The 14,107-nt window shown below is 34.0% G+C and overlaps 1 pseudogene; it reads right to left on the bottom strand.

The window, feature by feature from the left end:
* Nucleotides 1-7,111: 7,111 nt before the first annotated feature.
* On the bottom strand, nt 7,112-8,776 carry LOC115971529 (annotated as a pseudogene).
* Between the last annotated feature and the right edge of the window lie 5,331 nt (nt 8,777-14,107).

Below are 14,107 nucleotides of genomic sequence, written 5' to 3'. Positions count from 1 at the left end.
CCTCACTTGAGCTCACAACTTCCTTATAAGGTGGGCTTAGGATTTCCTACTTTGGGTCATTCTCGGTATAGAGACTCAACGTGGTTTCTCCTCTCTCTTTCTGAATCACTCTTTTTCTCTACTCTCTATTTTTTGTGAACCTTTCAAAAACCCCTTTTTCCTTTTCCATCTTCTCATATTTATAGCTCTAGATTAGTGGAGAGACCATGATTACAACCATAGTTAGTGCAATTGGGGGTCCAATATCATCAGCTGTAAGTTGGTGGTTAGGTAGGGGTAGGATGTGGCGAATGTGGCCTTAAAACTTTGTTCCAACTCAAGTAGGAATGCTCGATAGTGATGTTTCCTAGGAACTGCCGAGCATTCTCTGGTGTGTTTGGGCATTAGTCTTTCTTTATTATTCGGGAACGTTTTTCCGAGCAAAGGTCAAGTGATGAAACTTGGGCTTGTAGTTTGTGAGGGTTGAGTAGAAAGAGATTGGAGATGTGGGCCATGCTGCTGGGCCTGAATCCAAGGCCCAATTGGATCTGGGTACCTCGGTGCCGTACAATAATAATAGAGCAAAAAATATTTGGGAAAACTCAATAACTTATTAGTGGTATAAATAGGTGGTACTCAAATAAAATTAGATGTAAAAAAAAAAAAAAAAAGTACCCTAACACATAGTCATAAAACTTAACATTTCATAAAGAACAGATATCTGATAACTTTTTAACATAAACTTGTACTTTCATCAGAAACTTTATCTTTATAGAACACTAAAAATTTTTCATCAGATTCTTTATCTTTAAAGCACAACAAAACCTTAGAAATTTTTATCTTGAAAGAACAACTTTTCTTTTCATAAGAGCTTTCAATTTTTCATAATGCATTTAAATAGAATCATTCTCTCATGATTAATAACATAATATAGCTATTCATAAGATATTAATTAGTCCATATCCGATAAGTCTGTACTTGGTGCAGTATAAGACAAAGAAGGCCTTATCACATTTGGGTGCTCTCATGTGTATGATATTGTCCTTTTTGGGAGGCCTGATGGCACATCCCCTCAAGGTTTTGTACCTCCCCACTGTTCGTACACATTGGGGAAGCCTTGTTCATATTAGAGTTATGGGCAGCCCCATTTCCTCCAACTTTCAATGGCCAAACAGATAATATTTTCCATGGAAAGCCAATAATTTAACCCCTACTAACTTAGTTCAGATCACCAGAGGACATAACCAGAAAACATTTCATGCTTATACATCATACTAAAATTCATAGTTTGCATAACATTTCACAATAATAGCATTTCCATTATTTTCTATAAACATCATGTTTGTGGAAATTAGTAATAGCATTGATATGCTTAAATCATATACATAAGGTTTCAGAAGCTCATGAACGTATCTTTGTTTGAAATATGATTATATGCCATATCTCTAATTAAAAACCTTTTAATATATAATACACTTTAAAATAACCTCATGACTTACCAAATGCTCATATAACTTATACTTTACCTGAAAGCAGAGGAACCGAGAGCCTAAAGTCGAAGGAGCTTAGACCTAGGGTTGGTAACATCTAAACCAAATATCAAAACTTATTACTATCAATTATTCTTTATCATAAATTTACACGTTCATCTTAAAGCCTATCTCTTAGAATCAAGGAAATCCTAACCCCTACTCAACGAGGTTCCCTAAACACAAAATACATTCATCATACAACATGATGTACTAAATCATAGAGAAACCAACATTCTTACATTAATCTCATATTTCTAGAAGAGCCAATTTCATTTCAAAATGTTCTTTGAGATTAGGGCAATAATGCATGCATAAACATAAAATCTTTTAAACATGGTCATATAACCATATATGCTCATATGGCAACATAAAACACGTGGAACAAGACAACAACATGAAAAAGCAGTAGAATGGTTTAGAACCTCTCCTTTGAGTACTAAACCTTGAATCAAGTTATAAAAAATTAATATATGATCTAGACATACCAAAAGATAAGCATATTAAATTAGGACAAAGTTTAGCTACAAAATTGGTTGTAGCCTTAGGCTACAAACTCACTCAATAAAATAAATATTATTGCATATTTTGAAAATCTAACCGTTGAATTACATGTTCTTTACGCTTTTAATACACATGTCAATTTTTGTGTCAATCGGATATTATTTACTATATAATCTATAATCTTATATTTCATGTATAATTTTAAATTACAAAAACTTGCAATTTAAAAATTTATTGATGACATAGTTATTGATCTTTAATTTTCTTGAAATTTTGCAAACATGGAGGATACAAGAAGAAGATGTAATCCAATGGTAGATTTGTCAAAATTCACCTTCAATAAAAAGATATTGAGTGAGTTTGTAGCCTAAGGCTACAATCAATTTTGTAGCTAAACTTTGTCCATTAAATTATAGCTCAAAAAATTTACCCTAACTTTAAAATTAAATTTTCAAAGTCAGAGTTATCATTTACAGTTTACTGCTCATTTCAGCAGTATATACCTCATTTGTAAAATACAAATGGGTTATCTAAACACATTCAATCTTCATACAATTTTACAGAGAAACTCCACTAGATGTCTAGTAGATACCATATCAATTTCAAGGCCAAATCATAAAACCATGATTTACTAAAAATCATACAAGACAACATAATTAAATCTGTCCTGACAAAATTTCATACAACTTAGAAATTAAACTATTATTTTATATTGATCAAAATGTTGTGAGACCACTTCCAATACAACCATATGTGTCTTAGAATTTGTAAGAATTACTCCTAGAATCCTAATTCACTGTATACAATTTAATACATAAACAGAATCTGTCACAGTGGCAGCTTTGAAACATTTTCTTGTAAAATTATAAAATGATTGCAAATACTCTTATTATCATATGGGGATTTTAATAAACTCATTATATATGTTAGAAAAAACTTATATACAGTCATTTAACCATTTATAACAAAATTAAATACAACAAAAATCCCAGTAGTAACATCAAAAGTACTCATCCTGACTTTTTCTTTCTTCCTTAATCATATACAATCACTAATTAGTAAATACCCTAGTCTACCTTCAACAAACCATCAACATAGTTTCAAAGCTTCTTGAAATAGCACACACACACACACACACACACACACACACACACATATATATATATATATATATATATAGAGAGAGAGAGAGAGAGAGAGAGAGAGAGAGAGAGAGAGAGAGAGAGAGAGACTTACAAGTTCATGATTTCCTAATTTCACAAACCACAAATTTCAACTTCTAACAATCAAATTAGAGAACATAAAAGTGAAACTAAAGCAAACCGTTCCACCATTAAAATACCCATAATAGAAAATAAACATATATACTTACCCACAACTAAAGCTGAAACTTTAGTAAGAGTTTGATTCCTTCTTAAAGAAAGATATATGGCTACGGTGAGAGAGGCAGGGCTATTGGTGAGAGCTTTTCTTTCTTTTGGTGTTGGACCCGTGGGTATGAAAGGGAGAGAGTTCTTGATTGTTCTAGTTGCTTTGAAAGAGTAGAAAGAAGAAATGAGATGGAGCCTTATCTTTCTTTTGATGTGTGGACCCGTGGGTTTGAGAGAGGGAGAGAGCTTCTTGAGTCTTCTAGTCTATGAAAGTCAAAGAAGAGATGAGGTGGAGCTTGTTCATTGCATGGCCAGCCAAGGGTTGGACTTGAGGTTTGTCAACATGCATGGTACTTGGCATTATATGTTGAATTTCCATTGGTTGCATGTGTGGGTGGAATTTCCACCATAACATCTCATGCATCATACCTAATTAAAACACCACCAACTATGCATCTAATAACTTAAACCACTTAATATAGTTTTGTACATACTTAGTATATATTCATAATACAATTAGCCATTCAATTATATATAATCTTCACAATTCTTATTCAATGGCATTATATAATAATATGCTTATTAAATACTGTTATATTAATTTTAGAAAGAAAGTGATTTAAAATAATAATTAACCACTCAAACACATAGTTTAATTATAAAGTTGGGTCGGAGTGTTACAAATAGCCAGTACACCAGTACAATATCGTAGTAGGAGGATTATCAAAGTTATGAACAGTTATATTATGTTATTGATCATGAGAGAATGATATGAATATGGATTATTGGATCAAAGTTATGTAAATAGAATTAGATTCTATTTAAAGTCTAGAGCTTATAGAGGCGCCTAATGGTATTAAGCCTATTGTTTTCAAATAGGTCTACAAGAAAATGAGATTGATATAATAAAAGGTGTAAACCTTCAAAGTCAAGACTAGTGGCGAACATATTTATTCAGAATGAAATAAATCAATTATGAAAAGATTTTTCACCAATAGTCATATTTGACTATATCTATATTCTCTTATCCATTATATTTCATTTAGATGAAATATGGCAATGGATATCCAGAAATCTTCTCTCCGTAGCAATGTTGAGGAATACATCTATATGATGTAACTAGACTAGTTCATAGCAAAGAACTAGTTGTATTTAGTATGCAAGTTGCTTAAAATCCATTTATGGACTAAAGCAAGCATCAAGATCATACAATATCATCTTTGATCAAGCAATCAAATTGTTTGATTTGGATCAAGTATTGAAATGCCTTATGTGTGTAAAAACTACATAGAGTAATAAATCTCTTAATGTATGCTGATGACTTTATTATCATCTAGAATGATGTATAGATATTGTCATCAATAGAGTTTTATTGTCTAGACCAGTTTGATATGAAGTACTTGGGTAAGACTAGTAACATCCTAAGAGTTAAACTTTGGTAAGATCTAGAAATTAGGATGTTCAGTCTATCTTAAACTACTTAATTAGATTAGATTCTAGCCAAGTATAGCATGTGATACTTCAAGTAAGGATTGCTTCCTTTTAAGTTTGAAGTTCTTTTGTAAAGGACTAAAGTCCTAAGACATATTAAAAGGAAGAGCATATTAAGATGGCTCCTCATACAATGTTAATAGGAAGTCTCAATTATGCTATGTTATGTACTAGGCCAAATATCTATTTTGCAGTGGACATGGTAAGCAAATGTCAATTAAATCTAGGACCACTTAATTTAATGGGAGTAAAGCATATACTTTAATATCTTAGGAGAATGAGAGATTATATATATGCTTGTCCACCAAAGTGAGGATTTGATAATTATTGGTTACACAAATACTTACTTTTAGTTTGATTGTGACTCATGAAGTTTGACTTTAGGATATGTGTTCACTTTAGGTGGTGAAGATACACATTAAGCTTAAGTATTATCTCATTAGAGAGATACTAGAGCGTAGGATGTAGTAGTAGAAAAGATAATTTACGCAATAAATTTGGTTGAAACTTCTTTCTAGACCTTACCTTAGAGTAACTATGATTTACTCTAAAGGAAAATAAGTGTCAAATATATGCAAAATTGTCTTTAAGGGCAAGTGGGAGATTTTTAGGGTTTATGCCCTAAAATCCAACTTATTGGCATGTTGTAAATAATTTAATTGTTTAATTACATGAGACTATTTGTAAATAAACTAATTGGACATTATCATAGTCCTTTAGATGCATTGTATGTGATTTCTGTGATTTAATTACAACAGATATAAATCACAAGTTTCTTATAAACTCAAAATGTAGTTCGCAGTGATGAAATTGGGCGTTTCATCTATGAAGACTATAACACATTAACTAAGATGGTTTGTCTTGATCATGGAAGTGGAAACTTCTAGCTGATGTGTTGATATGTCTTAAGCGTGTAAGAAATATTGAACTGGACTATTGTGAGATTAATTATTCAATTAACAACTGTCACCTGAATAATTAATCTCACGGCTTTTAATTTTATAGACTCTCAATCCTAAGAGAATAGTAAACTTGATCATGAAATGTAGGTTACTTTGATATATCAAGAATGAGATTTAATTTAACGATCAAAACCTCAGTATGTTGGGTAATCGCACGTAGTATTGAGGGAACACATATTCTCAACATGGAATTCATAATCTCTTTCTATAGAGACACGAAATATTCTCTTGAAATAAGTTTAATGGGAACTGGTTATTCAGGGCCGACCACTTTAGTAAAGAATTACAAAAGTTTATATTTATTGAAAGTAGATTTCATAAATATAAATAACTAAAATATTAAACTAGGTACTTAAAGAATAAAATAGTTGTTTACAAAGTGATAGTTTATTATGACTTTGTTCACTGTGGATATTTCATGGAGGGGTCAAATGATATCATATTAGAGTTCTGGGAAATAATTTATTAATAAGACCTAAAGTTCAATTATATTTCCATAGTGGTACTTGTTATATAATTAATGGTAACTTTGGGATTGTCAAGAGTTGACAGATAAGTCTGAGCCCTATTGGAGTTAGAGCCCTTTGGTCCCATCCCAAGCCACACACTTAAACCTAATTGGGCTAGCCTAAAAGGCTAACCTAATTAGATAATCAGTTATTTATTTGATATGAGTTATTAAATAAAGTAACTGCCTAAAGTAGTTAAAAATGTGTGTATGATTAAAAGAAGATAAAATAGTTTTTCTTTGAAGTTTCTTTTGAATACACCTTCCTTATGGAGAATCAGCATACTTAAGAACTGATTGAGAGACCACTCATCTTGAGCACCATGTGGAATTGGAATGAAGATTAAAGATATTCTCAAGTCTTGTTTTGAATTTTATTGCATCAAGGTACACTTTCTCTTCTTTGTTCTAGAATTCAAGGTTATATGTTACCTTTCATGAATGAAGTAGATCCTTGTGTTACTTCCACTGTGGTTTTTGTATGAGATGCAAAACCAGTTTTCCAACATATTACACACCAATGCAACAATCTACAACTCAAAGTTAAATTTTAGTTTCACTAACAGAATAAACGCTTATACATCATTGCAACAATTTCAAATAAAAGTCAACAGAGAAGCCATGTTATTGCCAATAAATGAACACATGAATGACTCATGTTAAGAGCTCTTGTTAAATTTAAAAAATTAATATTAATTACTGGGAGAGAGAATTTAATAAAAGTATGGAAATTACCTCATTGGTGAAGCATCCATGGTACAGTTAAAGTCACCGTGGTCCTGATAGAATTGAAGGTAATAAAGGAGTAGCAACAACAACATGCTCTTTTTGATCATCAACTCCAGCTCTCATGTTTGGTAAAGGTGGATTCAAGAAGAAATAATCTAAGTCAGATTCAATATTCATAGCACCCTCCAAGACTTTAACCACCATGGACATGGAAGGCCTCTTCGTGTAATCATTTTGCAAACACCATGCTACAAGCCTCATCATTTTTACAACTTCAGCTCCATGTAATTGCATACCTTCACTATACTTATCAACCAAATCCAACAATCGATCTTCCTCGATATTTTTCCTGAAAAGATCAAGTAAATGCATTGCTTCCTCTGGTTGAGAGCGATCCAAATTTCTCCTTTCACACAATATCACCAAGAGCATTACTCCAAAGATATAGACATCAACTTTTTTTGTAATTACTGAACTTAACCATTTTGGAGCCATATAGCCAGGAGTTCCTCTCATGGTTGTCACAACTTATCTTTGGTCATGGTCAACTAGTTTGGATAACCCAAAATTAGAGATTTTTACATTAAAATTCTCATCTAAGAGGATGTTATGCGGTTTTATATCCAAGTGAACTATCATTTGCCTGCATTCATCTTGTAAATAAGTTAACCCCCTTGCTACATCAATGATGATCTTCTTTCTTTGTTGCCAATTAAGCAACATCTCACAATTTTTTTAAAATACCCATCTATCTAAATATCCATTAGGCATGTATTCATAAACAAGAAGTCTATGAGATTTCTCAGCACAAAATCCAATCAATCTCACCATGTTGAAATGATGAATGCTGCCAATTGTCTCAACTTTAGCTAAAAATGATTTCTTGATTTGATTCAACCCATTAAGACGCTTCACTGTAACTTTAGTGTTGTCGATTAGAGTACCTTCAAAAACTGTGCCAAATCCTCCCCTACCAAGCTCTTTATTGAAGTTTTCTGTCATGGATTGCATATCATCATAAGAATATCTTGTGAGCATTCCTGTTACATGATCTAAACAATACTCCTCAACTTCAGGATTTTCCTTTTTCCGAAATAGAAAAATAAAGATTCCAATCCAAAGAAACAAAATAAAGAAGGATGTGAGGCTTGATCCCAATATTGTTTCAAGCTGATGTTTTCGCTTTCTAGGAGGAACATTTTGGACCTTGATGTATACTTTAAAGTAAAGTTCTGGTCTTTCATCAGTGGACATCAGGGAAAAAATTTGGGATTGTAAATAGCAACTCCCCACACGGTTGCTTGAATTAGAAATAGCTGCTTTACATGAACAGTCTTTTAAGCAAGCCTGTTTGCAACTCTCTAAACTTATACTTCGATGGTCTATATTTACATTTGGGCGGTATTTTGTAAGGGGTAAGTATGTGATGTTCTCGAACTCTAAAAGAACCTGATTTTTGGAAGCTTCAAAAGATAAGGGAGTAACCAGGGAGCATCCAAGCTCAGGCTGCTTCTCGTTGATTTTCTGAAAATAGCTTGTCCCATTTATGGGTGCAAGACAAGTACACTAGCTGTTTGTACAAACTCCATAATTGCCGCAAAATGTAGGGTAGCCACAGTCAACAATATATGGTGTGAGGACATCGGACACTTGCTTCCATTGTGCATCAAACACTCTCAAGTGTCCGTCAGGCCTAAGTCTCATGTACAGAGACGAACGAAAGAATAATTGACCAATTGCGTAAGGTACTAGATCAGCTTCAAAGAAAGCTAACTTTTGATCCAGAAACTTATAATAACTGATGTTGAAAAGGTTGTTAACTTCATAATAAAAATAGGGTTGAGGAGGATTAGAATTGTTATAAGCAAACAAACCTTGACTGGTGAGAGAGAGGGAAAACAATCCCCCTTGACTAGTGAGCTGCTTCATTGGCACCAACTTTTGCCCGCGCGCGAACCAGCGTGTCTGTTGGGTGATCAAAAGACTGCCAAATTTTTGCTTGATTGTCATCCAAGAGCATTAGGTTGCACTTGTTGGTGAAGTTTAGGCCAGCCACAGATTTGCCGCTAATGTTTGTGGACCATACTTCAGTTCCATTAGCATCTTGTAAGACCAAACCTCTTTCTGAAGTGAACTTCAAAGTCGCATTAATGCTAACCGGATTCTTTGGGTAAGCAGACCAGCGTATTTCTGGACTAATATGCTCATGAATACCATAGCTGTTCTCGTAAAAATAACTGAAAATGGCAAAGAGAAAACTGTTGCACGTTCGATTATAGATGAAGCCACAACCAGAATAAACATACTCAGCTTCCGTATAGTAGTAGAATATTGTAGTATCAATGGTGACTCCAGGAAATTTTTTCAGGGTGTTCCTCAATAAACATAAATTACACAATCTAATAAAAAGAAAATTTTATATATTGACAACAACAACAATCAAAAAATAAAAAAATACATAGAATTTACAATTGCCTTCTACAAGTTTTCATATTTTGAAATCGTTGCATAATAGTCTCGTTATCAATGCTACAAGCTACATCTTTTTCAATATACACAACTAAGCAATCATTCATCCATTGATCTCCCATTCGATTGCGCAATTCATTCTTTACATATTTCATTGCTGAAAAACTTCTTTCTACTGTTGCAGTAGCAACTAGAAGGGTCAAAGCTAGCTTCACTAGCAAATAGACTAATGGATAAGTCTCGTGTTTTCTTGTGCTCACTAACTTTTCAGCAAGTTCACTAACTCCTTGAAACTCTAAAAAGAAGTCATTGCTGCGCATATCAAAAATATAATTCTGCAGTTGAGAGTCAAGTGCCAAAATATCTGTCCCAAGAAAATCAGAGGGATAGAACTTAGCTAGACGTATCAACTTTTCCTTATCGAAAGCCGCAAATGAATTACTTGGATTCAAGCAAGCCATACAAAGTAGCAAATCGGTATTCGCCTCAGAAAAATGGCTGTTAAGCTCTTGAAGTTGCATATCTATGACTGTGTAGAATAGCTCAACACGATAATGATGTAAATTTGTATTTTGTTGGGTGTTGCGTCGCGGCCTCCCACTAACTACAAATATCTCTTCCATGTCCAAGATAGGAATATCATGTGAGGTACAAAATAAAGATACTTCAGCCAATAAAGATGCCCATCCATCATCTCCCATCACTTGCAACCGTTACTTAGACACTTTAACAAGATCCATAGTATTTACTATATCTTGATTTTTTTTTGGTAATACTATTGACAACTCATTTGTGATCCCTAAAATATTTTTCATCAAGTGTAGAGCAAAGACAAATTCAAAAGAAAGAATTGACCTCATAATAGATCGAGCTTCAACTTTTTGGTCAGAGAGGCCATCTTCTTCAATAATCTCTAGTACATCAACAACAGCAGAGAACATCAAAATCAAACTAAGAATGGTCCCATAATATGATCCCCAACGTGTATCACCAGAACGTTTAAGATTTGTTTCTTGATTCAAACCTTGCCCACTTCTACGTACACCATTCTCTAAATCTTCTTTAATTTTGGCAAATTGTGTATCTCGAAGAGCATCTCGTCTCTTACAAGAGCCTTCAACAACAGTTACTAAATTACTAATCACATAAAAAAATTCAGCAATGTTAATGTGATTTTTAGCAACAGCAACAAGTGTCAATTGAAGTTGATGAGCAAAACAATGGACATAAAATGCTGACTTGTTCTCTTTCAAAATTAAAGTTTTGAGACCATTGATATCACCTTGCATATTACTAGCCCCGTCATAACCTTGCCCACGTAGGTTCGATAAACTGAAATTATGTTCACAAAGTAAACATTCAATAGCATGCTTGAGTGACAAAGCGGTAGTACTTGCTACATGCACAATACCAAGGAATCGCTCTATAATAATTCCTTCTTTGTTCACATAACGAAGAACGAGGGCCATTTGTTCTTTCACTGAGATATCACGTGACTCATCAACTAATATTGAAAAGAACCCATTGTCAAGATCCTTGATGATGGCTTTGGATGTTTCACGTGTAATTGCATTCACAATATCTTTTTGAATGTCAGGATGGGTAAGCTTGCAATTTTTCGGAGCTTTTTGCAACACTTCATTGATAGATTCATTGTGATCCCCCAAAAATTGTACAAGCTCAAGGAAATTTCCTTTATCACTTGAACCTTGAGATTCATCGTGACCACGAAAAGCTAATCCTCGGCATAAAAGGAATCTTATGCAATCAACTATTGCATTTAATTGAATCCGATAGTTAATTTTATCTTGATTTGATTGCTTAACAAAAACATTTTGAATGTGTTACTTTTCCTTCAACAAATCATTACTCTTCTGGACAGCTTGGTAATGAGCACTATTAACTCCTCCAACATGGGAATTTAACTTATCTTTCTGATTCCAAAGTTTGAATCCCTTCGTTACAAAAGTGTCACCTCCCCCTTGCATACCAACATCTTACCCAAATAGGTAGCAATAAAAACAGAATATTGCATCTTTGTCTATACTATATTCCAACCAGTATCTATCTTTATACCATTTGGATAAAAATCGACGGGGCTTTCCAGAAAAATAAGATATAGGGTAATCATCACTGTGTAAAACAGGTTGACAAGGGCCTTTTGTTAAATAATATCTTCTTATTTCATCATGATGATTAGGATGATAAGATGATATTTATTCTCGTAGCCCAGGATCTGAAGGAAGATTCTCTAAGTTAAAGTCAACACGAATTCGCTTAGAAGATGAAGATGAATCTTGTGCAGGAGCTGAATCTTGAGTACGTGGTTTTCTTATCAAATATTTGTCTATAATTCTAGCAAAAGAATAAACAAAAAACTATAAGTTTATTTGAAATATTAATAAAATTATTAATTATTGTTATTTAGTTGTTTTATTAATTTGTTTGTCTTTTATAAATTATAATTTGTTACATTATTGTTTCATTAATTATAAAATTATTAATTATTATTTAGCCTAATATAATTTAATTTATTTGTCTTTTATAATGTATTGATTAATTATATTGTTTTAATTATTGTTATTTAGCGTAACAATAAACTATATTACTTTAATTTGTTATATTGTTTAGTTCCTTGTGCACATTACACTAAAAGAGCTAAACATTATATATCTCATGTGCAGCATAATAAAAACAGTGTAATGTGCAACACATTACACTGCTTTAATTATTATTTACTACCCGGCCCCATGTGCCCACTGCCCATCAGCCCATTTATCCCTACCCCACTCAACAGACAAGCACAAATCATCCCCCAATCACAACTTGCCAATCAGAAAATTTCACAATCACAATACATATTACTAATCAGCAACACACACTGAGTCACTGCCCAACAGGCAAAGGCAACGAATAAAGCTATAAGATAAAGCCAAAAAAACAGACAAAAAGCAATATAAAGTTAAAAGTAAAGATTGGTTCCAAAAAAAAAAGGAGAAAGAGTAAAGATTCGATAGCCCAGCCAATCAGAGTATTACAGTTCAAAAGAGAGAGAGAGAGAGAGTTACTGACTTAAAGACTAGAATAAAGAGAGAGAGAGGCATCAGACTTTTTCATTTCATGGTTTTCATTTCAGTGTGTGTGTGTGTGAGAGAGAGAGAGAGAGAGAGAGAGAGAGAGAGAGAGAGAGAGAGTCAGAGAGAAAAAGGGAGAGAAATACCTTGAGGCCGACTAGCCGAGCACCGGAGCAGCTGAGACGGTGAGACCGTTCTGATCTACGACGACGGGCAAGCGACGACAGGCCAGCGACGAGCGACGACGGCGGGCGACAAGCGACGACGACGGGCGAGCGAGGGACGACGACTAGACGAGGAGCGGCAGAGGTCACAGAGCGAGTTGCGCCTGCGAGCAGTGGCGGCGCCACCATGGGTTTGGTTTGCTCTGGGTTTTGGGTTTCTTTTTTGCTCTGTATTTTGTTTCTCTTTTGCTCTGTATTTGGTTTCTTTTTTTTTTTTTTTATAAACGCCTTTGTATTGCAGTGTTGGGTAATGGGGTTTGATTTGCTTTTGCTTTGTATAGAGTATAGACTGTCTTGATCTCTGCCAACGACATGACCATGGTTTGATTTCTGATTTGCTCTGTTATTTTTTTATTTTTATTTTTTTTGGGTGAGAATCCATGGGTTTGCAGTTTGCTACCTCCGTATTATGTTGGGCTTTCCGGGTTTGCCGTGGGCTTGGCTTGCCATGGGCAGTGGGCTTGGCTCTGTTAACAATTTTTTTTTTTTTTTTTTTTCAGATTTTAGTTCAAAATTTTTTTTGGGTTTTTTTTTTTTTTTTTGGCTTGAAAATAGGACAGATAATTTTTTTTTTTTATTATTTAATTTGAGGGTATTCCTAATTTTTTGATTGAGGGTGTTCCTAATTTTGGGATGAGGGTGTTCTTAGCATAGATTAAATATAATTTTTTTTTTTTTTAATTTTTTTCAGGTCACCTGTACGTGGCACCGCCACTGTGTAGTATATATTATTCTCACAAATGATCCATCATCCAATTTCAAAGAATCAGGAGTGGAAAGACTGTTAGTCCATGAAGTAGAAGAGTTGGCAATCTGATAACTGTGAGGCCTCGGCAGCTCGGCCGTCACTAAGATGGGAAAAGGTGTTAGAAAAAGAGCAAGGTAAAGAAGAAAACCACAGCAAACCCAGCAGCTTATACCCATTAATTAATTGTCTATAACACACAGAGCAGTGACAGAAGAAAGGCGGGGAGTGGACAAGCTAGAAAATTAAGGGGATGGAATGACAAGCATAGACAGCAAGAGATTAAGTTAACGATCAACTTGTGGTGGTGGAATACAACTTCCGTAACGACTTGAGTCTTGAACACAGTTAGTCGGCAAATCACTCCACATTACTTTTTGTTCGCGCGCACTTTTGCTGGTTGACTCACAAAATCAACTTCAGTCCACGTGTTGGAAAAATTATATCTTGTAAGACTTGTATCCGGTAGAGAAGACACACCGCGCGCGTTTGGTAGGAAATTCTTAGGTGTAGTCCCAGCCAA

The sequence above is a fragment of the Quercus lobata genome, chromosome 2, assembly GCF_001633185.2.
Source record: "Quercus lobata isolate SW786 chromosome 2, ValleyOak3.0 Primary Assembly, whole genome shotgun sequence".
Taxonomy (NCBI): Eukaryota; Viridiplantae; Streptophyta; class Magnoliopsida; order Fagales; family Fagaceae; genus Quercus; species Quercus lobata.
This window is presented reverse-complemented; position numbering and strand designations above follow the sequence as displayed.